General features: G+C 43.7%; 1 protein-coding gene across 1 annotated transcript in view; it reads left to right on the forward strand.

Annotated features, from left to right (window-relative positions):
• Nucleotides 1-10253: 10253 nt before the first annotated feature.
• LOC309569872 (alpha-1-antitrypsin-like) overlaps nucleotides 10254-26657 on the forward strand; it is a gene marked incomplete at its 3' end in the record, with an annotated part of 67241 nt that continues 50837 nt past the window's right edge. Inside the window, exon 1 of the mRNA XM_082275864.1 lies at nucleotides 10254-10316. The remainder of the gene's footprint in view (nucleotides 10317-26657) is intronic.

The following is a 26657-nucleotide window of genomic DNA, read 5'->3' on the forward strand; positions in this document are numbered from 1 at the left end:
GTCTGGAGCCGGTGTCCCGCGCTGCTGCTTACATGGGCGCCCAACATGAAGTAATATAGAATTATTTTAACAACATTTACCTGATCGGCTGCAAATTATTCTAACATTTACCTGATTGGCTGCATATGTCTATATGTGCCGTTCCTTGGGTAAATTTTAACACTTTCACATTTATGGATCCACTTAATAAAGTTTTAACTTTGAAATCCGTGGGCCGTATTATGCTCCAATTATGTCGAAAGATGCTATGTCTTTGTTAGTTGCGGTATTTCTATCTTTGCCCAACAACAGCGTAGTCATCTTTAGTCCGCTTTTTGAGTGGCCGCAACAACTAATGGGATGTAGTTGTTTTTCTGGTCGCCAAGTAACCATCTGGTATTTATAGGCGCGGACATGGCGTGGGTGACGCTGCTCCTGATAACGTCACATCGACGAAACGCATAGAGCGCCATCACGTCATTTTCGCCCTTGTGGAACGCATTTCCGGAACTTGGAACGCATCGTGTCTCGGAAGCGCTCTCAGTCTAACTGGAAAGCGGAGAAATCGTTTTACCTTGATTGCCTGTATTGGATTTTGCTAATGTGAGTACGATTTTAATTAACCTTTTTGGATTTTAAAATGTTACTTCACCATGTGAGCCCTTTTCTTCTTCCCACATATCCTGAGCATTTATTTATGCACATTGGCTATGGTATACGGGTCCTTTAGTGGATGCCTATTTTGGGATCAATCAGCGGATGTTCATATGAGCCACATCCTCTAACTACAGAAAGCTTACTACCCCTGCTGGGGTTAGTATATCTGGTGAGTGCGTCCTGGGAGGAAGGGGAGCACGAGTGATCCATCACTTACACCAGCCACGTTTGGAGATTATCAAGGACTTTTTATATGTGCACCTATATGGACTTTTTATATCAGCACTGAGTCACCTTTGTATGTGACTGGTTCCTGGATTTTGCACTGAATCAATTTTTATTTTTATTTTATTTTTTTATATATATTTTTATACATGTGTATGCGCACTTATATAGATATTATTTGTATTAGCACTGAGTCACCTTTATACGTGCTTTTCTCCTGGATTATTGTAATTTGCACCAAGTCACTTTACACTAGTCACTTTATTTTAGTTTGTGCCTCTGCCATAATTCACAATTTTTGATGGTCGCAAGTTTACCATCGAATCAGTGTGGGGTGAAATTTCTTTGCTAAGGTTGTATGCATATTGGTCACTTTATTTATGTGTCATTGAGTGATATACTAGTGTTGTTCATTATTACATATTTATTATTTAAGAGGTTGCTATTATATATTTATTACATGAGGACACCTCTATTTAATTTTTATCATTAATTGTGTATTTTTTACCAATTACTTCGTTTTTTGGATCACTTGGCAGCGCCACTCACTTCTACCTTATTACCATTTCTATTATATACCCACCATGGGATTATATATAGGAGGTAGGCTGCAGTCAGTTACTTACATCCGTATCGCGGATTTTTTTCTATATACCAATAGCAAATAGCAGTTGCAATAATAACAATTTACAAACTGGATATTATCAAACCTAATTTCACCCTAAACTGAATATCCGCTAGAAACCTGGCTCAGGAAGAGCAAAGTCCATAGCTACTAGGCCCTGGCTTATGGGAAACTCTAAATCTGGATTCATACATTCAGGGAGTAAAAGTCCCAGTCATTCCTTATCCCTTCCCACTGGCAGGTGGTTTACCTGTTGGCAGCCAGCGTTGGGGCCCAAGACTGCATTGGTGCGCACTTCAACAGAGTTTTTGTAATTCCAAAGGAAAGCAGAGTAATCCTCCAACAAATCCTTGGGGTCCCAAATTGGGTTGGTACCGTCTCTGTATATAGAAGAGCTGCAAAGATGGTGACCAGCAGCCTCTCACTACTCAAATTTGTAATGGGGTCCCCCTCCCTCTTATAGGTGTCTGGAACACTAGAATGATTAAGCTGCCTCCTGCAGCCTCTGGGGGTGATAGCAGTAGCTCTGAACACCATTGTAGCAGTCTCAGGCAAAGCTTCAGATCAGGGGAGGGCTGGCAGCCTTAGGCCTGGGGGGCAAGCCCAGTCAAGTGGCCCATTGAACCATCAAATCAGCTCACCATCCATGTACACCTGGTTTCATAACAGATATTGATGTTATGAATCAAGACAAACATAATGCAATGTGGTAACATAATTTAATGTTAATAGCAAAAAAGGAGGTTTAACAAAAAGACATGACATCACGCCAGGCAGGGCCTAGGAAGCTCCTGTCGGATGGAGATCACTCTGCCTGACAGGGAAGTGACCATGTTAGTATTGTGCCAGCCGGGCACAGGAGCGTACTCTACACACTAATACCGTGCCGATGCAGCTCTGCAAATATTACATTGTGTAGCAGCGACCAGCAGCTGTATACAGTGTCTGGCCCCTACATTTGTCCAGCCCTGAGTGCGGTCTTTTTACCCAGCATCAGAGTGGCCCAGGGGGCAATTGCCACCCAGCCCCCCTTCCCAGTCCTCCCCTGCTTCAGATGTTCTGGGTTCAGATGTCGTCCCCAGCAGCTCACTGGGTCTTTTCTCTCCAAGTTTTTCTGCACGCATACTGTGGTGCCTCTGGAGGGGTAGTCTCTGGCAGCTATAACTGCTCAGTCCTAATACAGTAACATAGGGAGTGCTGCCACTCAGTAGCACACCAGCAGCTGTTCCCCAGCTATCCACATAGAAAACTATTGTCGAGCCGGGGCTTCCTGTCCTTTTCCTCTTCTGCAGCACTCTCTTTCCCTCCCGGAATTATAGTTCCACACAGTCTTTCTCCTGATCAGGGGCTGGTTCCTGAGGACTACATCTCCCATCAGTCTTCACACCTGCAACTACTGTGTTCAGGAGGCTGACATTCTTTTTCCTGGACTGTGCAGCAGCCAATCACTGCTCTCCTGCTTCTTTCCCACCCAGGCAATGGTTGAGCTTCAGGTGGCCATGGCAGCAGGCATATAGCCTGTCACAGTGTCCTCTCTCATCTCCAACCTCAAGGCTGCACAGCTTCATTGCAGCAGAGAGGAGGGGGAAAAACAGCAGAAGCAATGTGGATGGCTGTGTGACAGTCCAGGCCATCCAGATGATGTGGCAGCAGTGCCCTGGCTGGACTACACATGCAAATACTAAGCAAACAGGAGTAACATAGGACATGGTTTTATATGTAAATCAATAGTGGAAATGGTTTATCAAAAGCTGTCAGGCTAAACAAATATCCTAAAGCAGTGGTCTACAAACTGCGACCTGGGGGCAGGATGCGGCCCTTTGCTTGTTTTTATCTTCCCCTTTGGGTATTACTCCCCCACTGTCAGAAACAGTGGGGCATAGTTCCTGCCCTTTATTCCCCCTACTGAGAGCAATGATTGGGCACTTGGATCTCGCTGACTCCACCTGCAGTGCCACTGCCAAGGAAATAGACCCAGGTCAGCCAAGAATTGATACCATACTGTCAACTTTTCTGCCCAACTCTGAAAAAGGGAAGAAACTAACCAAATCTGTGGCAGCTTTCATCGCCAGGGACATACGGCCTTAGTCTGTTGTGGACAACCCCGGGTTTCGCTAACTGTTAAAGACGCTAGAGCCACGTTTTAAGATCCCGTCACGCAGTCACTTTACAGAAAACTTTATACCTGCACTCTACCATGAAACCAAAGCTCAGGTACTTGCGTCAATGAACCAAGCCAGTCGAGTCGCAATAACGTATGATTCATGGACTTCAGTCACAAAAGAGTCCTGTGTTACAATAACAGCACATTACGTTACTAAGGACTGGCAGGTCTTGTCACATGTGTTGCAAACGAGAGCCATTTATGAGTCTCACACGGGTGCTCATCTGGCAGAGCTACTGTCTCATGTCGTGGAAGAATGGCAGCTGTCCGCTAAATCTGTAGTGCTTGTGACCGACAACGTGGCGAACATGATAGTTGCAGCTCAAGTTGGTAAATTTCCTCATGTTAAATGATTCGCCCATACACTCAATCTTGCATGTCAGCGGGCACTGAAAGTGGCCACGCTTCCCAGGCTTCTCGGCAGAGTGCGACGAATATCCACATTCTTTTACCGCAGCACTAGAGCAAGCCACTGTCTAAAAGAGAAACAGAAATGTCTGGGCCTGAAGAATCATAAGCTAATAACTGATGTGCCAACAAGATGGAACAGCGCATATGACATGGACGAGGGGTTCTTAGAACAACAACCTGCAGTTTGTGCCACCTTGCTGTCTCCAGAAGTCAGAAAAGGAGAGTCTGATCTCTGCACTCTCAATGAAACAGATGTGTCAAATGCAGAGGACACTGTGAGTGCATTAAAGCCAATGAAGGATGCAACCTGGCTGATGTCAGAAGAGTACAACCCAACAGTGTCTCTCATTGCCACTCTAAATGCACAACTGCTCCAGAGCATGACAGACACCAGGGGAGACACACCCATGCCCATGAGATCAAGAATGCCATCAAAACAGATCTCCTGAAAGAGGTACAGCACTGAGGCAGAGAAGAAGATCCTTCATACAGCCTAGGCACTGGATCCTCGCTTTAAGGGACTGCCTTTTATTCTCACAGAGTAGGAGAGATTGGAGATATACAGAGGAGTGACTGAGGAGGCTGCATCTTTGAACGTAATTTGAATTTCATCATATTTCCTCCCTGACGGCTAGTAGCTCAGCTACATTGTGTTGTGTAAGCTCCGCTTCACTGATGCAGTGCGGGAACTGCATCAATTACTGTGCGGTTTCCACACCCCATCAGAATGAATCACACTCAGTCTCTCAGGCAGTTCAGTGTGTGCTCTTCTTATACTATTATCTTTTGTTCAAACACAAATTACATCTAATAGAAGGACAAATGTGGATGAAGTGCCTAGGGAAAAAGTAACTCTGGAAGAAGAAACACCCATTGAGGACAGCCATTCTCCTCCCAAAAGAAAGGCCACATCGCTGTTCATCACTTTGCTGGGACAGTCTTTCACTGACGCTGAAGGTGCAATAGAACCCAAGACCCCCTATGCCAAGGCAGAAGAGGAAATGGAAAAATAATGTAAAGCCCCACCTCTGTCCCTCACTGAAAATGGCGGTGTGAGCATGAGGTCATATTTCCCCTCCTCTCTCAGGTGTCAAAGCAATACTTGTGTATCCCAGGTACAAGTGTATCTGCAGAGCGGGTTTTCTTTACTGCAGGAGATGTGATAACTGCAAAAAGAAGCACCCTCAAGCCAGAGCATGTGGATCAACTAGTGTTCTTACAGAAAAACCTACATGTTCCTAAATGCTAAGCACTGCAGTAATTACTAATTCATGTTTTTTTTTATGATTTTTGTCACATCTAGGAAGTGCCGTCTGGTCTGCCCACTGCCAGTCTGCCAGTCACACCAGTGTTGTTTTATAGCTTTTATAGCACTGAGATTTGTTTTTGAAGATTGTCCATATTCCGTTGTTTCACACTAAAAGTGCCTAGGGGTTCATTTAACCCTCAACCAAATACGAAGTGTATTTCCTTCTAGACAACTGACACCAAGCCACAGTGCCACCATTATAGGAAGGAAAATCATTGAGAGAAAAAAAATCGTAAATTGAAGCTTAAAACCTTGAGTAAATCTTATCTTATTGGATCACAAATAATACACCAATTTTTTGGTATTGGATGTTACTTGTATGTGTAATATTACTATATTTGTAAGTTTGTGAATGTGACCCCATAAGGATTTCCTCAAGGTTAAAGCGGAGTTCCACCCTCAAAATGTACTTTTTCACCATCCGCTTGCTTTTTTCTACCTGAAAAACAATTTGATAATTCCAATTTTTTTTAATTCACTTATCTTGTTTTTAAAGAAAATATACTTGCCTTCCTTCCTCTTTCTCCCTCTGCGGACATGGCCGCTGATGTCACTTCCTGCTTGCATTGACTCCTGGGAGCTGAACGTCATCGATCCCAGGAGTCAATGCGCCTGCACCGGCCCCGCTCGTCACTTCCGGTGCAGGCGAGTCATTCTCTGCTAAACAGCTTCTGGGCATGCCCAGAAGTTGTGCAGGGATGACAAGCCTGCACCGGAAGTGACGAGCCAGGCTGGTGCAGGGCATTCTGGAACTCCGACGTCACCGAATAGGACACCAAAGAGGATGCTCCGGCTTCAGCTGTCACACCTGAGATGGCAGCTCTGGACAAGACATTTTCAAGGTAAGTATTTCTTCTTACAGGTAAGTGGAACAGGGGACAGTTCAGAGGCTATCGTTGCTTAAATGCACTGACTGTCCCGGGGGGATTTTTATCTAAAACATTTTGTCAGGGTAGAACTCCGCATTAAGCTTCAGTTGACAATTTATTCTGTCAATGATTTTTCTTCTTCTAATGGTGGCTTGGCTTGGCATCAGTTAAAGGTGAACGCGACGTGGTAGAGTGCAGGTAATGGTTTTCTGTAACGTGACTGACTGAGTGTCGTGACGAGAGCTTATAACGCACCTTAGTTGACTGGAAGGGGCAAACTCAATCATCATCATAGTGATCCTGGAACATTTTATATATATTTTCTTACAGCTTTTCTGGCGCTGGAGATGGAGATTGGCTTGTTTTTAAAGATGGTCCATTTTGAATGTTCACACACTAAGTGCCTGTAGGGGGTTCGGGCCTCAACCAAACAAATAAAAGGTAAAAGTGTATCTAGGCAACTGAAGGCAAACCAGCCACGGTACAGGAAGGAACATCCTTGAAAGATTAAATCATACATTGAAGCTTAAAACCTTAACCACTTTACCCCCAGCCACTGTGCTGCTACTGCGGCACAGTGGCTCGTTCCCGTCCAGCGACGTAGACCTACGTCGCTGGACTCCTCCCCCTGTAGGCGGCGCCCGCGCGCCGCCGAGGCGCGCTCCCGCTGTTTTCAGTCACAGCGGGAGTCGGGCCAGGGGAGGAGCAGCGGCGATCGCCGCCGCTCTTCCCCGATCGTCGGGGAATGGAGTGAGGAGATCCGCCCGCCTGTGTAAACAGAGCGGGCGGATCTCCTAAGTGACAGGGACTGACAGATCGGAGTGTTCAGCATAGCTGAACATCCGATCTGTCCTTCTGTCACACAGTCACCTCCCCCCCCACACGTCAGTAAGCACCAGGCATACATTAACCCCTCACTCTCCAATAAAATTAACCCCTTCACTGCCAGTGTCATTTTTACAGTAACAGTGCATACATATAGCACTGATTACTGCAGTAATGTCACTGGTACCCCCAAAAGTGTCAAAAATGTCAGTCAAGGGTCCGATCTGTCCGCCGCAATGTTGCAGTCCCGCAAAAAAAAATCGCAGATCGCCGCCATTACGCGTTAAAAAAAAAACACCAAAAATGACAGAAATCTTTCCCGCAGTTAGTAAACGCAATAACTTTTGCGCAAACCAATCAAAATACGCTTATCGTGATTTTTTTTTTTTACCAAACATAGGTAGCAGAAAACAAATTGGCCAAAAATTTTAAAAAAATTAGATTTTTACATTTTTTTTGGGGGGAATTTCATATAAAAAAATGTGAAAAATATTGTTGTTTTTTCAAAATAAACGCTCTTTTTTTGTTTATAGCGCAAGAAGTAAAAAGCACACAGGTGATCAAATACCACCAAAAGAAAGCTCTGTTTGTGGGAAAAAAAGGACGTAAATTTCGTTTGGGTACGGCGTCACACGACCGCGCAATTGTCAGTTAAAGTCACACAGCGCCGAATCGCAAAAAGTGGCATGGACGTAAGACAGCAAAATCCTCCGGTGGTAAAGTGGTTAATTAAATTTTTACTGGATCACAAATATTTTGTACACACAAACCTGACCTAACCTAACCTCGTGTGCCTTGAGTTGTAGCAGTGCCAAACCTTTCTCATGATTCTGATTCAGACAATCGTGTGCTGCCTGTATATTTGTGATCCCTTAAAGATTTACTCAAGGTTTAAGCTTCAGTTGACGATTTACTCTGTCAAGGGTTTTTCTTCCTCCAGTGGTGGCTTGGCTTCAGTTAGGTTTAATCGTGTCGTGGTAGACTGCAGGACAGGTAACGTTTTCTGTAAAGTGACAACTTGAGAGCTTATATATTTATAACTCCCCTCTAGCAGCCATCAACTCACTTGAGTTGATTGGCAGTGGCAGGGGCAAACAAACATCACAGTGAATCTGGAAGTTCTGCAGCACTATGTTCCAGGTTCACCTTGATGTTTGCTACTCGTCAGAAAGTGCTCTGTTTTGTAGAGGACAGGTTATGGCACACCTGGGATTTATCGCAATGTATATATTCACATAAAGGATTTATATAATGTTTTGTGGGAATTTATGATGACCATTTTGACAAGAATATTAGCTTGGCTGGCTTCTATCTGGGCTTTAAAGTAGAACTATAGGCAAAACTTCTTTTTCATTTTGGATAGAGCAAGGGAAGGTAATTTAATTATTACACCTGTAAGGTTTATTTTTTCCATGTTTGCCCCATTGTGGAAATTTACCTTCACTTTCTGTCCCAAACTGAAAGTGAGAGGAAATCCCAATAATAACAGAAAATTTGGGGGTTTTTCATTTTACTTTCAATAATAATGGTAAAAACACAGGGCAAATAGAGAGGGTGAATCTCTCCAACGTGGACAACATAGACAGCAATAAACACTGACAGATGTTCTAATACATCTCTCCTCCACTCTATCCCAAATCAAAAATAAAAGTTTTGCCTTTAGTTGTAATTTAAAAGGTTTAGACATTATATTAATTTTTTATTTTATTTTATGAAGAAGTAAACTGCACTACTACAGTTTGATGCCGTACTATTTTACTGAAACTTCTAGTAAATAGTGTTGTTGTCTGTCTCTGCTATGCTATGTTCAGAATTTCCTATATGTATGCAGTTGCACTATGCAGGGGTTGCAGGCCATGCCAGGGTCCAGGGAAGTATCCTTTAAGAGCAGATGAAAATAATTAATTTTTGACTGCTTGATTGTTTTTTTTTTTTTGATAAGTTTTGAAAACCATTTGGCAGTGGGCTGGGCATGGGCAGTAATCGTGATGCATCATGGAATCGAATCAAATCAAATCGTTGACATGATAATCGTAATCGAATTGTGAGACCAGTGAAGATGCGCAGCCCTAGTGTAAAGGCAGGCGTCTCAATACTTTTGGTAATATAGTGTATGATAGGTGGGCAGTATGTGTGGGAGAGTGGTAGGTATAATAGGGGGTACTATGTGCAGGAGGGGCATGTAAAGAATGTGATAAGTATGTGAAGGGGTATGGAAAAGATAATGGTCAGCGGTTTGTAACACAGACTGCATTTTATCGCTGCTCACAATTCCCTACATTAGTTAAAGTGGAAAAAAAAAAGCAGCTTTACAACAAATATCTAGTGATTTCCTTTACCATATTGGTCCTTATGGGCCATTGCTTGGGGCAGAAGAGACAGATGGGGCAGCACCAAGCCTCAGAATTTACAAAATGTGTTCCTTCTTTTCTTATTTTGTCTCCCATGTCTGGCCACCTCCAGACATTTGTGGCTAAATTCAGTAAATTTACCTAAGGGAGTGCAGGGGTTATGGGAGGCATCACAAGGCTGGATGGTGCCCCTGAGCTTTGCACCCACACCACAATGCCTGGATCTCATGCACCGGGGCTAAATGGTCAATGTACAAAAGGCCTAAAACAGGGGTCTCCAAACTTTTGAAACAAAGGGCCAGATTTCTGTCCTTCACACTTTAGGGGGGCCAGATTGTGGCCATTGGGAAAAGAAAATGTGGCCTAGCATCAATGAGGGTAAACTTGGCATCGGGGCTGGTGATCAGTAGGAGGAGGAGTGCCCAATCATTGGTGTCAATGGGAGTGATAGTGCCTTAAAGCATTTTGAAGAATAGTGCCCCAAGGGGCAGATAAAGGTTAGCAAAGGGCCTCAGTTTGGAAACCCCTGGCCTAAAGGGTTAGTTCCCCAAAATTAAAATTTAGATTTTAGTACCAATGAGTGAAGCCATCTACAAGATGATTTGGGTGGGTGATCTGGGTTCTAGGTCTTCCTGCCTTCTGTTCCCTTAAAGATTTTTGCATATTTTCAACTATGTTAGTTACCTTATCAGTAATAATGAAAAGGGTAAGCTAACTCACAACACCCTACCCAACCCCCTGGTCCTCGCTATATCTATCTTATGTTGTTCCAATCTTCCAATGCCCTCCAGTTGGTTTAAGGGTACGACAATTTAAATTTGTCCCCTAAACTGTTCTTGAGGCTGTGGTCAGTTAGTATATTAGATTGCGGTGTTCTCTTGGTGGACCTCAGGACTCTGCAGTGAGTTTGCATGATTTGATAATTATTCAAATTGTTTTTTTTTTTTTTTTTTTTTAAAACAGCTTTACAACAAATATCTAGTGATTTCCTTTACCATATTGGTCCTTATGGGCCATTGCCTGGGGCAGCGCCAAGCCTCAGAATTTAGAAAATGTTTTTTTTTTCTTATTTTGTCTCCCATGTCTGGCCACCTCTGGACATTTGTGGCTAAATTCAGTAAATTTACCTAAGGGGGTGCAGGGGATATGAGAGGCGTCACAAGGCTGGATGGTGCCCCTGAGTTTTTCACCCACACCACAATGCTGGGATCTCATGCACCGGGGCTAAACGCTCAATGTGCAAAAGGCAGGGGGTCTCCAAACTTTTTAAACAAAGGGCCAGTTTTCTGTCCTTCACACTTTAGGGGGGCCAGATTGTGGCCATTGGGGATAGATAATGTGGCCTAGCATCAATGAGGGTAAAGTTGGCTTCAGGGTTGGTGGTCAGTAGGAGGAGGAGTGCCCAATCATTGGTGTCAATGGGAGGGATAGTGCCTTAAAGCATTTTGAAGAATAGCTGCCCCTGAGCTTTGCACTCACACCACAATAACGGGATCTCATGTACCGGGGCTAAATGCTCAATGTAAAAAAGCCAAAAGCAGGGGTGTCCAAACTTTTCAAACAAAGGGCCAGATTTCGGTCCTTCACACTTTAGGGGGGCCAGATTGTGGCCATTGGGGAAAAAAAATGTGGCCTAGCATCAATGAGGGTAAACTTGGCATCAGGGTTGGTGAACAGTAGGAGGAGGAGTGCCCAATCATTGGTGTCAATGGGAGGGATAGTGCCTCATATCATTTGGAAGAATAGTGCCTCAAGGGGCAGATAAAGTTTAGCAAAGTTTGGAAACCCCTGGCCTAAAGGGTTAGTTTGATTTTAGCACCAAGGATTAAAGCAATTTACAAAATGATTTGGGTGGGTGATCTTGGTTCTAGGTCTTCCTGCCTTCTGTCCCCTCAAAGATTGTTGCATATTTTCAACTGTTAGTTACCTTATCAGTAATAATGAAAAGGGTAGGCTAACTCACAACACCCTACCCACCCCCTTGGTCCTTGCTAAATTTTAATTTTTCGGATCCTTATACCAACTGGAGGGCATTGGAACAACATAAGATGGATATTATGTTGTTTCAATCTTCCAATGCCCTCCAGTTGGTATAAGGATCCGGCAATTTAACATTTTCCCCTACACAGTTCTGGAGGCTGTATGGCAGCATATTGTTCACAATGGCGAGTATTCATTATTCAGTGCTGACCACATGACAGTGCTGACCAGTGAGAATCTCGGCTTCATTTTGGGATGCCGTACCAGAAGAAAAGAGCCTCAGAAGGATTATAATTGGTCAACATGGTCATATGGCTAGTGCTGACCAATGAGCACTTGCAATTATTTATATTATGCGGTTACACAGACTTCGGTGCTGTGTAGTAATGTTTTAAAGTTCCTAACTACTATAGCGGTTGAAAAGGGTGGCAGAACATGGGGATCACATAACGTTCATGCAGCAGGTAGGGAAGATGCTGTGTGTTTTGCTTTTCATTTTTTTGTGAAAGGGTGAACTAACCCTTCAAATCAGTATCAGCACCAGGTGCTGTGGGGTTAATAAGAGCAGGGTTACCTGTCGTAGGCACTTGTAAAAAAGGCTGACCCTTTATGCCCCTTCCTCCATTCAAAATAGCTGTATTATTGTTTCCCCCAATGAAAAGTGCTTTATGAATGGAGGATGGGAGGATAAAAGAAAGGTCAGCATCCTCCATTCATAAAATGCTTTTCTCTTTCATTCATTGACGGACACAGCGACATATCTTCATTAGTCAAATGGGTTATGCTGCACTTCCTAGGAGAAGGACACTAGGCGGAAAAGGGTTAACAAAGTTAACAGAACTTTAACTACACCCATGGGGCAGTCCCAGGAGGTATACTCCCAATTCCTGCTCTATGATTTTTTTTTTTTCTGCCTAGTCAGGAGTAAGGACCTGGCTCCTTTCTGGAATCTCGGATCCTGGAATTTTTTCCTTTTAACCTCCCTGGCGGTATTCCCAGAGTGTGGCTCGGGGGTTAATTTTTAGTACCAAAAGCGGTAACCCCGAGCCACACTCGGGATTACCCCAGAATCAAAATCACCTTCCCTGCGATCCCCCGCCGTCCTCCCCCGCTGTCCTCCCCCGCCGTCCTCCCCCCCGCCATCCTGCAGGCATCCTCACACTCTCTCCCCACTCTGTGCTCTGCAGATGCCGGCACCTGTCTTCCGGTTCCCTTTCCTGTGAGCGTTGTGGCACAGGGGGGTGTAACCGGCGGCAAATTCAAAAATGTAAATACACCAAATGAGAGGATAGAAAGCTGTGATCCTAACGGATTACACTGTATCATCCCAATTTACCACAGGATTTCACCTGGTGACTTTTCCAGTGCCCTGCCTTCGCTTTTCCAGTTCTTTGTGCCTGGAAAATAGAGAACGACCATGGAGTCCAAAAAGCGTTCTTTTTTTGTGCAAAAGCGCGTTTAGACGAACTGGAAAACAGCGACAGCGAAACTGAGTTACTTGAAGAACTGAGCGATAGCGATTCGTGGGAAAATTGGTCATCAGGTACGGAAAATGACGACAGCGATGATTCTGGTGTCTCTTTCTGGCACATCGCTTCGTTGGAAATTCTGAAGAATCATTTGACAAACTTCCCAAATTCCACAAGCGATGTGCCAGAAAGAGACATCAGAATCGTCGCTGTCGTCACTTTCCGTACCTGATGACAATTTTGGCCTAGGGTCGAGGGTTCCAGGGGCCCAATCTAGGTGAGATCAATCTACGTTTAGATTCAGGCCATCGTTATAGGCAGGGCCAGGGCAAGGGGTGGGCAGGATGGGTGGCTGGGCTGCACTGTGGTATCATGTGGGGTGGGGGCGCCACAAGGAGATTGAGGGGGAGGGGATTTGTGTTGGAAGGGGGAATTTGGGGCGGCAGGGGGTAAGTATTGTTCTAGGAGGGGAAATTTTGGGGGTGGGGGTGGTGCTACGATTGGTGATTTAGGAGGATTTGGGTTTGGGAGGGGTGGAGAGAATTTGTGATGGGAGGGGGGTTAAGAGGATATTTGAGCTGGGAAGGGGGATTTGGAGTGGAAAAAGAAAATTTGTACTGTGAGGGGAAAATTTAGGAGTGGGAGGAACTGTGCTGGGGGGGGGGGGGATGATTTCTTGGGGCAAGGGGCTTTTTGAGCTGGGGGATGGGGGGGGGGGCAATGATTTGTGCTGGGAGGAGGAAATTTCTTTAGTGGGGCAGATTAGTACTGGGAGGGAGGGAAGGAGGAAATTATGCTTAGGGGATAAGCAGGATTTTTTACTGACACATATTGCTCATACGTCTTGATTGGAGGGGCACGGTTTGGCATGTTCACCCTGGGATCTAGATGATCTTGTCCCAGCACTGGTTATAGGATATCCATGGGATTCTAAATTCTCTATGGGCATGGTTAAAATTGATTTAAAATTGAGGTAAGCTTCTCATGAACAATGTTCCCCATGAGTCATTTTTTAACTTCCATAAAGGGGAGGAATGGCTGGCGCCAGGCTCTAGCAAAAACAGGAGAAAGAAGAACAAGGGCGCCAGGTCATAAATGGGAATAGAGAAATGACAATTTATTGCAGCAACTTATATGTAAAAACAGATGATCCAGAAGACAATCAATGGAATGTTGATCCGCAGTTCCCACAGTGGGACCAGTAGGAATTAGTCAAATCAAAAAACCAACATGACAGTCCTGTGCTGTGTAGCATAAACAGTTCCAACTGCCGTCCAATGCTGCAGGTATCGTGGGCTCCCTGGATGAGCAGCCTCGCAGGTGTCCAGTGTGCAGCAGAGCCGATAGGGATGGTAACCCGGAACCGGAAGTGGCGTGTGTAACCTGTCGGTTCCTCCACGGAATCCGACAAGGCTCTAGCCAACGTCTGATGAGTGGCAAGAAGCCCCCAAGTCTTTTATTTTTTTTTAATCAGCACTGAGTTTTTTATTTTTTTGCTAAATAAATGAAAAAAGACTGAACATTTTGAAGAAATAAATGTTTTTCATAGTTTGTTAAAAATTTGGCAAACCGGGAAATGTTATGTTTCACTAATGTGCGCTGATGGGCACTGATAGGCTGCACTGATGAGGGAGCACTGATAGGCTGTTCTGATGGGCACTGATGAGGCAGCACTGGTGGGCACTGATGAGGCTTCACTGATAGGTGGCACTGATAGGCACTGGTAGGCGGTACTGAAACACATTGGTAAACAGCACTGATAGGTGACACTGATGAGGGAGCACTGGTGGGCACTGGCAGCACAGGTGGGCACTGATTGGCAGCACTGGCGGGTACTGATTGGCAGCACTAGTGGGCACTGTTGGGACTGCACTATTAATCCGGACAATGATAATCAATGCCCTGTTTATAATTGTAGATTCCCCTTTCACACAAGCGGGTTATCGGCTCTTCTCTCCTCATGCTGTCAGCGTGAGGAAAGGAATGCCAATGACCAGCTTGTGTTTACATCATGATCAGCTATCATTGGACACAGCTGATCACGTGGTAAAGGGCTGCTGTGGTTGGCCCCGTTCTGTGATAAGCTGTGTGCTAGGGACACAGTGATCACCGAGCGCACCACACGTTTACGGGAGGACCACATACAGTATGACCCCCCCCCCCCCCAGAACTGGACATCAGCGCTGTAGCTGTCATTCAGCTATAGCGCAGTTGGCAAGTGGTTATAATAAATATACTGAACATGTCTGTGAAGGTTCTCGTTGATACGAGTCATGGTGTACCTAGTAGTAGTTGGTCACATTCACACGGACTTGTTTTGTAATGTTGAAGACTTTTTTTAACTTCTCCAAACCACTTCTTCAGTTCTAATGAGTGTCAGGAAGGTACCCCAACATTTATATCCACACAGGAAGCACAAACACCTTCATCCAACCTCCAACGAATGTGTTAAGGTAGATGTTGATTGTCCAAGAGACCAAGACCAGAACAGGAGGGGTAAAAGTTGTGGAACCCCCTCTACTAGGTATATCATCCCATCCTTGGTGTCAGGGAGTCTGCATAGGTGTTAATCCCTTGAATCACAATGCTGAAGGTGTGAATTGTTGTTACATTGGATAGGTAGAGATGTTGTGATGGTCCTAAAGCGATTCTAAGGGTTATGTTTTCTCATTTTTTCTTTTAAAATACATTTTAAAAGAAATTATTCTCTTTGAGTCCCCGCCGGAGGTCCTGGCTCCTCCCCCCTGCGGAGTGCCCCAATAGCAAGCCTTTTGGCTCGCTCCTGTAAATTGTCCATTTGCACACAGAGCTTGGCTATGCCCCGCCCCCACTTTCTCCCCATTGTCTCACTGGCTTCTGACAGCAGAAGGAGCCAATTATTCCCGCTGCTGTGTGAGCCAATGAGGAGAGAGAGAACCGGAAGAGCCGCTGCTCTCATGCACATCGCTGAATCGAGATGGGGCTCAAGTAAATATAAGGAGAGCTCTTTAAATATCTGGGTATCCGGGTCACTAAGGACTTGGGAGCATATTATGGGCACAACATTCACCCTGTCCTTCTGCGGCTGTGTGAGCATTGCGCCTCGTGGGCTACCCTACCCCTAAACATTCTGGGCCGCATTAATATCATCAAAATGATATTTTTGCCGAAATTCCTTTATATCTTTCGCAACTTCCCTTGCTGGATTAATAACTCCTTTTTCAGGGACTTGGAGGGTTGCATTAGCTCCTTTGTTTGGGCGGGTGTTAACCCTCATCTGGTGAGGGCCACCCTTCAGCTCCCGAATGATTGCGGGGGGCTGGCGCTCCCTAATTTCAAATTATATTTTTGGGCAGCTGTGCTGGTCACCATTCGCTGGTAATTTTCGGGCTCATGACTGAGCGTGGTGATCTGCTTGGAGGCGGCTTGTCTGGGCTCCTTGGTTGAACTTAGCAATCTGGCCTACCGGGGCACAGGTGCGTATACTTCCATTCCGCATCCCACTAAGACGACCCTCCGGGTATGGACTGTTGCCAGGGCTCACTTTCTTAAACCTCATACTTGGTCCCCTTATCAACCCTTGTGGGGAAACTCCTCGCTGCCTCACCTGCGGATGATCCCTGATCCACATCTATGGGCTTGGTATGCTATACAGAGATTGAAGGATGTTATGCCCTCAGGGGTGCTCCATTCATTTTTAGACTTGAGACGGTCATTTGGCTTGCCTCGTTGGATGGGCTTTTGATAGTTGCAACATGCGATTAGGGCTCAATTCCCTCTCACCCCTGTGATGAAGACTGATCGCTTGGAGGATGTGGTGGCACAAGAAACACTGCCTAAACCTCTGTCGGCAATCTATACTACCCTGATGAGGGTGGTCTCCCCGGGGCTGGATAGGCTCTGGCAGAGGTGGCTCACTGACATACCCGAATTAGATAGGGAGGACTGGGAGGACTGTCTTGGGGACTGTTCCTGACTGATGATAGCGTCCAGAGACAAGCTCATTCAAACTAAGTTCCTGCACAGAGTGTACTATACACCTCAGAGGCTGCACAGAATTTACCCCAGTAGATCCCCTGCCTGTAATAGATGTCTTACCTCAGAGGGTACCTACTTCCATATGTTCTGGACATGCCCACGAGTGGCCGAGTTCTGGAGGGAGGTGTTTGATGTTCTCAAAACTCGTCTACAACTCTCGGTTTCTTGCACTCCGGAGCTGGCGCTCTTGGGCATTCCAGATGATGTTCGGCGACTCAGGTATGCTAAGTTGCTGATCTCCTTTCTGCTTTATTATGCGAAGAATGAGATTATACTTAGATGCATTCCACTGAGGGCGCAGGGGCGCTGCCCCCCTATCCATGCGTCCGGCCCCCTAATCTACATGCAGGGTGCGGGACGCATGGATTTCAATAGGGGATAGAGGCTCTAATAGGCTTCAAAAAAGGGTGGGCTCAGGGCGCAGAGCACTGCCCCCCGAGCCCACCCAGTTATATTCATTAGCTGCAAGTACTCCATTGCAAGTACAACATTTTAAGTACAGTGAAGAGATATTGCAGGAGACTGAAGAGATTGAAGAGATACTGAAAGAGATTGGCTTGGAGTTTGCAACCAACTCATCTGTGTTTCTTTTTGCTGACCATTGCTTGAGAAGAGGAAAGGAATTTGGTCAGGTGTCTGCTATTGTGCATTTGCTAATGAGACCAGCTCATTAAGGTGTTACATTTGTTGCTGGGGGAGGAGCTGTGAAGGAGTGAGTGTATATATATAGACATACTCATTAGCTGGCCTAATTCATTAGCTGCAAGTACTCCATTCCAGTACAACATTTTAAGTACAGTGAAGAGATATTGCAGGAGATAGTCAGGAGGTAGGCTGGAAGGTGGAAAAAAGAAAAAAAAAAAGGTAAGATTTGTTTGACTTAAATTTACAAATTTTCTTATTTTTTTTTTCTCCTCTTTAAAATGGCAGACTTGGTTCAGTGCAGGAATTGTTGTGCATTTATTTCATGTTCCACTCTTTGGAGATTCGGATGCTGTCAGATCTGTAGACAATTCTCCTTACTGCAGCAGGAAATTGCATTTTTGAAATCAGAGATATTTAAATTATCTGTTAAACAAACTCCAGCTGGGACTGCTGCAATGCCACTGCCACAGAGGACCCCCAGAAATGGCAGATGGGTTACTGTAGGTTCTGGAAGACTTAGAGTGGTGGATAGAAGACATGTCCCACAGTCGGTGGTTCTCCAAAATTCATTTGCAGCACTCTCAGAATGTAAGGACAACATGGATATGGACTCAAGCACAGAGGGTGAGAAATCATCGACTCCTATGTCTAATGTATGCAAGACTGCAGCCAAGGACAAAAAAGAAAAGTGAAGTCTCAAAGGAAGCAGCTGTTGCTGGGTGATTCAATCATAAGAAGTGTGGAGCTTAAAGAAAATGGTTTTGTGAGATGTCTCCCTGGTGCTACTGCTAGACGAGATAGAAGACGTATTATTAATATTGTTAAGCAAGCAAAGCAGGAAGGGGACGTGGATGTTCTTGTCCATCTAGGGACAAATGACCTGGCTTGCAATGAAGTGTCAGAGGTGAAAAAATCTTTTATCACACTTGGTAATGACGTACAGGATTTTGCATCCACCATTTCATTTTCTGAAGTTCTGCCTGTTCATAATGTTCAGAATGATAGGCAGAGGCGCATAAAGGAGTTCAACATATGGCTTAGTAAATGGTGTCAAGAGCAAGGATTTGGCTTTGTTTCTCATGATAGCTCTACTTGGAATAGAAAGGAACTGTACAAAAAAGATGGTTTGCATCTTTCTCTCAAAGGAACAAATGTACTTAGTGAACAACTCCAAGAATTTGAGAAAGAGTATTTAAACTAGGAAGGGGGGGGGGGCAAAAGAGTGGAATTACAAGAGTCCAATTGCCCCCCGAAACAATGCCAGAACAGGTCAGAAGCACAGAGGTTAAGAAATGATAAGTTCAGAGTCCTGTCTACAAATGCTCGCAGTTTAGGTAAAAAAATCAATGAACTTGGGTCAATAATGGCATCTGAGAATGTAGATTTAGTGGCTGTTATAGAGACATGGTTTAATGAAAGAAATTACTGGGACATAACCATACCAGGGTACTCTTTATACAGAAGAGACAGAGAAGGCAAGAAAGGAGGAGGAGTGGCCCTGTATGTGAAAGATAGCATTAAATCTAACCTAATACAAGTTGGTGAGGCCAACATAGAGTCAGTTTGGGTTACGTTGCAGTTTGCTAATCATGCAGTAACTCGTGTAGGTGTGATATATAGACCACCTGGTCAAGTTAAAGAACTAGATGATCTACTAGTTGAAGAAATAGCTAAAATGACAATGAAAGGAGAAGTTATCATTATGGGAGATTTCAATCTTCCAGATATAAACTGGAAAACCAAAATAGCAAGTTCTACCAGGAGTACAGATATTCTAAATTCCCTACTGGGGTTGTCTCTGCAACAAGTGGTTGAGGAGCCAACCCGGAGGGAGGCCATTTTGGATTTGGTATTCACAAATGGGGATTCGGTATATGATGTCATTGTAGGCGAAACCTTGGGATCTAGTGATCACCAGTCAGTGTGGTTTAATATAAGAACTGTGAAAGAGTCACACCACACAAAAACAAAAGTTTTAGATTTTAGAAAAACAGACTTTTCAAAAATGAAATTAGTCATAAATGAGTCCTTATCAGACTGGTACGGATTACATGGAGTCCAGGAGAAATGGGACTACTTAAAAGGTGCATTATTGAAGGCAACAGAAAATTGCATTAGACTTGTCAGTAAAAGCAAAAAAAGGAAGAGACCACTGTGGTACTCTGCAGAAGTGGCCCAAATCATTAAAAATAAAAAGCTAGCATTTTGTAATTATAAAAAAAACCCAGAGCAATGAAGATAAGGAAATCTACAAGATTAGGCAGAAAGAGGCCAAGCAAGTTATAAGAACTTCTAAAGCGCAGGCAGAAGAAAAACTAGCTCAGTCTATGAAAAAGGGGGATAAGACATTCTTCAGATATATAAATGAAAAAAGGAAATTAAAACAAGGAATAACTAAATTAAAAACAAAGGATGGAAGGTATGTAGAAGAGAATAAAGGGCTAGCCGACTGCCTTAATGAATACTTCTGTTCAGTTTTTACAGAAGAAAAAGAAGGAGAAGGACCTCCACTTGAAAGGATGACTAATGAATCGTTTGATGCATGTGTCTTTACAGAGGAAGACGTTCTAAGATTGCTGTCTAAAGTGAAGACAAATAAGTCACAGGGTCCTGATGAGATACACCCAAAATTATTAAAAGAGCTTAGTGGTGAGCTGGCAAAACCATTAACAGATTTATTTAATCAATCATTAGCAACAGGAGTCGTCCCGGAAGATTGGAAATTGGCAAATGTCGTGCCCATTCACAAGAAAGGTAGTAGGGAGGAATCGAGCAACTATAGACCAGTGAGTCTGACATCAATAGTAGGCAAATTAATGGAAACCCTATTAAAAGATAGGATTGTGGAACATCATCAATCCCATGGATTGCAAGATGAAAAACAACATGGGTTTACTTCAGGGAGATCATGTCAAACAAATCTTATAGATTTTTTTGACTGGGTGACTAAAATAATAGACGGTGGAGGTGCAGTAGACATTGCATATCTAGATTTTAGTAAGGCTTTTGACACTGTCCCACATAGAAGACTTATCAATAAACTGCAGTCGATAAAAGAAAGACAAGCTCCAAACAGAAATATATATCCTAGATGGATATTGAAGTAAAGGTATCCACGTCCCAAAATTCATTAAAAAATAGGAACAAGGAGGGGCAGGGGGACTTTTAAAGGGGATACCGTCATTAGACCAATAATCAAAGTACATATAGGGTAAAAAACAATCTTTATTTGAAGAAACCATCATCATATATAGAAGAGATTGCTGTATTAAAAAACATAGATACTGTATTACAGATATTGTAGGTAGCATGCACAAAAACCCAAGGGGTAACATAGGTTTGATGTAGTGATGAACGTTGATGCCCATACACTGGCCCAACATGTTTCGCGGGTGACCGCTTCTTCAGGGGCATATATCTATGTTTTTTAATACAGCAATCTCTTCTATATATGATGATGGTTTCTTCAAATAAAGATTGTTTTTTACCCTATATGTACTTTGATTATTGGTCTAATGATGGTATCCCCTTTAAAAGTCCCCCTGCCCCTCCTTGTTCCTATTTTTTAATAAACTGCAGTCATTGAGCATGGACTCCCATATTGTTGAGTGGATTAGGCAGTGGCTGAGTGACAGACAACAGAGGCTTGTAGTCAATGGAGAACATTCAGAACAAGGTCATGTTACCAGTGGGGTACCTCAGGGATCTGTACTGGGACCAATTTTGTTTAATATCTTCATAAGTGATATTGCAAAAGGCCTCGATGGTAAGGTTTGTCTTTTTGCTGATGACACAAAGATATGTAACAGGGTTGATGTTCCTGGAGGGAAACGCCAAATGGAAAAGGATTTAGGAAAACTAGAAGAATGGTCAGAACTCTGGCAACTGAAATTTAATGTGGATAAGTGCAAGATAATGCACCTGGGGTGTAAAAACCCAAGGGCAGAATATAGAATATTTGACACAGTCCTGACCTCAGTATCTGAGAAAAGGGATTTAGGAGTAATTATTTCAGAAGACTTAAAGGTGGGAAGTCAATGTAATAGAGCAGCACAAAATGCCAGCAGAATGCTTGGATGTATAGGGAGAGGTATAAGCAGTAGAAAGAGAGAAGTGCTTATGCCGCTGTACAGAACACTGGTGAGACCTCACTTGGAGTATTGTGCGCAGTACTGGAGGCCATATCTCCAGAAGGATATAGATACTCTAGAGAGAGTTCAGAGAAGAGCTACTAAACTAGTACATGGATTACAGGAAAAAAACTTACCAGGAAAGGTTAAAGGACCTTAACATGTATAGCTTGGAAGAAGAGACAGAGGGGATATGATAGAAACTTTTAAATACATAAAGGGAATCAACTCGGTAAAGGAGGAGAGCATATTTAAAAGAAGAAAAACTACCACAAGAGGACAAAGTTTTAAATTAGAGGGGCAAAGGTTTAAAAGTAATATGAGGAAGTATTACTTTACTGAGAGAGTAGTGGATGCATGGAATAACCTTCCTGCAGAAGTGGTAGCTGCAAATACAGTGAAGGAGTTTAAGCATGCATGGGATAGGCATAAGGCTATCCTTCATATAAGATAGGGCCAGGGACTATTCATAGGATTCAGATATATTGGGCAGACTAGATGGGCCAAATGGTTCTTATCTGCCGACACATTCTATGTTTCTATATGTTTCTATGACAATAGTGAATGAATATTCCCTATTATCACACTGACTCTCCTCCCAGCCAATCAGGAAGCAGGTCGTGGGACCCCTTTCCTGATTGGCTAAAAAGAGACGTGACTTTACTGGCCGTTGGCCAGGAAGATGGAGGGGACATATGGCTGAGGAGACTCACAGCGGCATTCGGGGGAAGGAGCAGGTAAGGATGCTGGCTGTAGCCAGCCATCCGTCCCGGGTGGGGGGAGGAAGGAGGGAGGGGGTGGTAGAGCAGATTGCTGGCCGGCCGGCCCACGGGGGGGGGGGGGGGGTTGTTGGTCTTGCCTCTGCCTCCCCCCCCAAATTTTTATTCACCAGCCGCCACTGCTTAGATGGGCTTCTCCCCCCCACAAAGGCTTTGTGGGAGGCTCTCATCAATGGGGCCTTGCCAATGTACAAACTGACTTATATTAATAGGAATTGCCCTCAGAAATTTGAAAAAATCTGGCAACCCTGGCTGAATTGTTGACGTACTGTGCCTGCATCCGGACTTTTGTATTGGAAGTATGGCGGGTGATGATTGCATAGATGTCTTAGATGTCTTGTTTGCACATTTGAGGATCTCCTGTTTGCTATGCTGCACACTGGTTACACCTTTGTTTGTATTCTGGATGATCCCTTCTGTTCTTCAATGAAGAGCAACCTTGTTTTGTAAAAAGTATAAGGAGGACTGGGGGGAGGGGGGGGGGGAGGGAGATGCACACAGAAGTTTTAGAACCACTTTTAGTCACTGGCAAGGCGAGCATTATCATTGCTTATTGACCTCCCACAACCAGAATGAGGTATCTTTTACTTTTAATTATTTTTTGTTTTGTACCTAGCTATTGATTTTATTGGGGGTGGTAAGGGTTATTAAATAGAAGTTATTTTATAATTTTTTTTTTTTTTTTTTGCGCAAGATCCATTTAAAAAGGCTATTAAGGATTGTGTGTTTTTTTTTTTTAGAATTTCTGGTGTCAGAAAGCAAATGAAATAAAACATTGAATAATAATTAAATAGTATTACAGTATATTACAGCTTTTTATGTACAGTACTGTGCACAAGTGTTAGGGCTCTTTCACACACAGAGTCATAAATCTAAATTTGTTTAACATTTTAGGCCAATTTGTTTTCTGCTACATATTTTTGGAAAAAAAAATCGCAATAAGCGCATTTTGTTTGGTTTGCACAAAAGATATCACGTTTACTAACTATGGGAAAGATTTTATGTCATTTTTATTGTTTTTTTTTTATTTTTTTTTACTAGTAATGGTGGTTGTTCTGCTTCGTGTTATTGAACTGTTGTATAGCACTAGTCAGACAGCTTAACAATAATTCAGAAGTCAAGAAACGTGAGACATCAAATCTGTATGTATTCTTTTTTCTGAATAACTTTGTAAAACTACAACATAAGCATAAACAAAACATATGTGTCAGTACATTAAACATTATACAGCAGCCTCACTCCATCAGTGAATTTACTTACAGACGATTCCACCGTTAGTCTTGAACAGATAAGACCTTTTCTGCTGCAGTCTGCACTATTAGGGAGTCAGTTGTGAAATGGAGGAAATACAGTTCCAGGTTAAAGGTTACTGCCCTTCCCTCTGAGGGGAATACCTTTTCCTGTCAAGCTCTAGCAAATACACTTCCAGGATAAAGGTCACAGCCTCTTCTGAGGGAAAACATTACTTCTTGTAAGCTCTGGCAAACAACTAACTCTGACCACTAGATGGCAGCAACATCAACAACATTGCAGTATAATCTGTAACAGCACTGACCAATATGGGCAGAACACTCCCTGTCTGGCATAATTTATTATGTCACTACCCAAACAATTACTGCTATGCAGAAAAAACATAAACAGGTAAATGGAATCCTACTTAGTCTGAGATCAAAACTATAATGTCAGTTATAGGTCTGAGATAAATTCTGGCAGTCTCATTTTTTACAATCTTGACCTCTACCTTTCTAACCTTGCTTGGTAAAACATTAACAATAAGTCCTATGGGCCACTCGTTTCTGCTCTCTTGGCTGTCCTTCAACAGAACAACATCACCCACTTTCTAGATTTGGGCGATCCTTAGTCCATTTCCTACGGCGTTGCAGGTTTGACAGATAGTCTCTCTTCCATCTTTTCCAAAAGGTGTCTGCCAAGCATTGTACTTGCTTCCATTGTTTCGCATGGACTTGGGTTGTACTTATGGTTCCAGATGGAGCCGACAAAGAGTTCACCTTTTGAGTCAACAACATTGCTGGGGTAAGGACTATAGGTGTATCTGGGTCGGAGGACCATATAGAGTTCTGAAGGCATACTGCTTGAATAGGTCTAGTGGCATAATCTGCAGGGTTTTGCTCTGTAGATACAAAGAACCACTGATCTGGGTGTGTAGATTGCCTGATTCTATTCACTCTGTTGGAGACGTACAGATAGAACCTCCTAGTGGTGTTGCAAATGTACCCTAGGACAGTCTTGCTATCAGTGAAGAATTTCACAGCATCAAAGTCAGTGTCTAGTTCATCTTTGATTAGCTCAGACATTTCGACTGCAAGTACAGCAGCACACAGCTCTAAACGAGGAATAGTGTGGGCTGGTTTAGGGCTTAATTTGGACTTTCCCATGACAAATCCAACTGCCTCAACTACTTTCAAGTAAGCTACTGCACCTATAGCTGTGGTGGATGCGTCTGAAAATATACACAGTTCCTTCCTGCAAGCTGATGATAGAGATACGGGCACATAGCATCTGGCTATCTTTAGGTGCTCTAACGTTTGCAAGGATTCTGTCCATTGAACCCACTCACTTAGTCTCTCCTGTGGAAGCAATGCATCCCATTCACTTTTCCCAGATGACAGTTCCCGAACTAGGGCCTTACCTCTTATTGTCACAGGCGATACAAACCCTAGGGGATCATAGAGGCTATTTACAGTAGATAGAATGCCTCTACGTGTAAAAGGCTTTTCCTCTGAGGAAACTCTGAAAACAAAACTATCTGATTCTAGATCCCAACTTAGGCCTAGGCTTTTCTGCAGGGGAAGAGTGTCTGTACCTAGGCAAAGATATTTAAGGTCCTTAGCTCTGTCTGCTACAGGGAAGGCTTCCATTACTTTTTGGCTGTTGGAAGCAATTTTATGAAGACACAGGTTGGATTCTGCCAGCATTTGCTTTGCTTTACTGAGGATGGAAATTGCATCTTCAGGTGTGCTAGCAGAAGCGAGTCCATCATCTACATAGAAATGTCTCAATACAAAGTGTTTGGCTTCTTGTCCATAGCGCTCTGCATCTTTCTGGGCAGCTTTTTGCATGCAGTACATAGTGACAGATGGAGATGGGTTATTGCCAAATACGTGCACTTTCATTCTGTACTCGACAATTTCTTTGTCTATGTCATTGTCTTTGTACCAGAGAAAACGTAGAAAGTCTCTGTGGTCTTCTCTGACAAGAAAACAATAAAACATTTGTCGCACATCTGCTGTGAAAGCAACGGGCTCTTTTCTGAAGCGCATGAGGACACCTAGCAAAGTATTGTTTAGGTCAGGGCCACTCAACAGTACGTCATTTAAAGAGACTCCTTTATACTCTGCGCTGGAATCAAAAACTATTCTGATTTGGTTAGGTTTGTGTGGATGGTAGACACCAAACATTGGTAGATACCAGTGTTCCCTGTCTGTCTCAAGTGGTTCTGCAACTTCAGCGTGATCGTTGTCTAGCATCCCTTTAATGAATTCAATGAAATCTCTTTTCACCTCTGGCTTTCTCTGCAGTGTTTTACTGAGTGAATGCAAACGCTTCATGGCTTGTTCCCTGTTACTAGGCAAAACACGTCTGGGTGTGCGAAAGGGGAGAGGGGCCACCCAACTGTGATTGTCATCTTGGTAATCCTCTCTATCCATAATCTGCAAGAAGGTCTGATCCTCTATAGAAAGGGCCTGTTTGTCATCATCTTTAGTTTTCTGGAACACTGTAATCCCTAGATTGTCTGTTTCAATGTTGGAATTGACTTCTTCTTTACCATATAGTGTAAAGGAGTCACAGTGTTGTGTTGGCCTGCCAAAGCTTTCCTTGACAACGAAGCTGTTGTGACAGGGACTGAGAAGGGATGTGCGTCCATTTGTTAACACAGACGTCTTCAGAGAGCTAATGTTGTCAGGCTGGTGCACTGTCCCCAGGCAAACTTCTCCTACAATGACCCACCCCAGGTCCAGTCTCTGTGCATAGGGGGCATTATAAGGTCCATTTATTTGCTGGCGCACCTTGTGTACCTGAAGGATGTCTCTCCCAAGAAGTAGAAGGATAGAAACATCTGGCTCAACCGCTGGGATAAGGTGAGCAATTGAGCGGAGGTGAGGGTGGTGATGGGCTACTTCTGGAGAGGGAATCTCAGTTTTGTCGTCAGGTATCATGCCACACTCTATTAGGGTAGGAAGCGGGAACTGCACTTTCTTAT

Source organism: Pelophylax lessonae (genome assembly GCF_965119305.1).
Source record: "Pelophylax lessonae genome assembly, chromosome: 13".
Lineage (NCBI taxonomy): Eukaryota > Metazoa > Chordata > Amphibia > Anura > Ranidae > Pelophylax > Pelophylax lessonae.